Source organism: Puntigrus tetrazona, unplaced genomic scaffold, assembly GCF_018831695.1.
Source record: "Puntigrus tetrazona isolate hp1 unplaced genomic scaffold, ASM1883169v1 S000000116, whole genome shotgun sequence".
Taxonomy (NCBI): domain Eukaryota; kingdom Metazoa; phylum Chordata; class Actinopteri; order Cypriniformes; family Cyprinidae; genus Puntigrus; species Puntigrus tetrazona.
Genome location: NW_025047793.1, coordinates 78,629 through 80,000, shown reverse-complemented (window position 1 = coordinate 80,000; position 1,372 = coordinate 78,629). Strand labels below are relative to the sequence as shown.

The window sequence follows — 1,372 nt, the reverse complement described above, 5'->3', positions numbered from 1 at the left end:
GAATCTCCCAAAAAGCTCACAAAATTTACTTTTTTGAACTAATTTTATGTTCTTTCGGTCCTTTATGGAGCTTGACAGATATGGGGAAAAGCGCTTTTTCCACAAAAATAAATAAATAAATAAATAAATATATAAAATATTTGCTCTTGAACAAATAATCCAAACACATGCCTCTCGAGTACAAAATAAATTCATAATCACTTACAAATAACTTTTTTGGTGCATGTGCATTCTGTAATGTTAAATTCCTGATTAAAAAAATGAAATTCCTGTAAAAACCTCATATATGTTAATTAGCACCCCTAATTTCTCTATTGGATCTGATTATGCTTTGCGCGCTTTCGCGGTGAAATCTTCAAAGGGGGTCGAAATAAATCACAAGCGAAAAGCCATAAATATAAATCCGGTTCGACACCGCTTTTAATAAGGAGCGTTCACACCGGATGAACTCTGCTGTTTTTAATTAATAATTCATCAGCTTACGCGAGCGCGATATTTCGTGTTGCATCGGTAACATGACGTGTTACGTAAAAAAAATAGGCTAGCAACTTTTTAAAAACGCGAAGGCGACGACGCGAACGTTCCCTGCACCGTGCAGCTAAAGTTGATTTAACGCTTTAGGCTCGGGCGTAAAGCTACGGAAGAACGCGATCACTCACCGACTGCACGCGAGTCCGGGATCTGAACGCGTTAACGCGGATCTTTCTTTTCTCTCCTCACAATGCAGCAGCAGCGGGAGCCGCGTCTCTCTGCAGCACTTGAGGAAAAGCTGAGAAGAAGTGATAGAGAGAGGGAGAGAAGGAGGGAGGGAGGGAGGGAGAGAGATGAAATCAATAGTTGTATCGCGGGCAGCCCCGCTGAATGTGACGCGACGCGGGGCGGGGGAGCGCGTTAGGATCATAGTGAGTGTATACTATGACTGTGTGCGTGGATACGGACACCCCCGCCCGCCCGTGACGCATTGCTCTTTCTCAGCGAGTCACGATTCTCCCGAGGCTCTGGGGCTTTTTCCTGCTTTTGCCGGAGCGGCTCGCGTTTCGGTGTTTTTAACTTTCTGCGCTTCCCCCGACATTCGGGGAGAAGAACCAAAAAAAAAAATGCCGCACCGGGGGCTCCGCGCGCGACTCGTCGTGATTGAACTCCCGCCGAGCGCGAGCTGGAACCCGGACGCTCGGGACGGAACTCTCCGCGGTGCTGAAGAAAACGCGCGGGGAAGGAGCCTCCGTGTGAAACGGACGCTGGAGAACTCCACAGAACTCCGTGGAACCAGGTTTGAGCAGATCTGCTCAGAACCACAAAAGCCTCACGGATGCCTGAAACAGACCCCGCAGAACTACACACGTCAGATTTGAACTACATGGTTCTACCACAG

At 47.5% G+C, this 1,372-nt stretch overlaps 1 protein-coding gene across 1 annotated transcript in view; it reads right to left on the bottom strand.

Annotated features, from left to right (window-relative positions):
* LOC122332600 (synaptic vesicle glycoprotein 2C-like) overlaps window positions 1–965 on the bottom strand; it is a 44,407-nt gene extending 43,442 nt beyond the window's left edge. The window contains exon 1 of the mRNA XM_043229949.1: window positions 660–965. The gene's annotated coding sequence lies outside the window, so the exon portion shown is untranslated. The remainder of the gene's footprint in view (window positions 1–659) is intronic.
* Window positions 966–1,372: the final 407 nt, after the last annotated feature.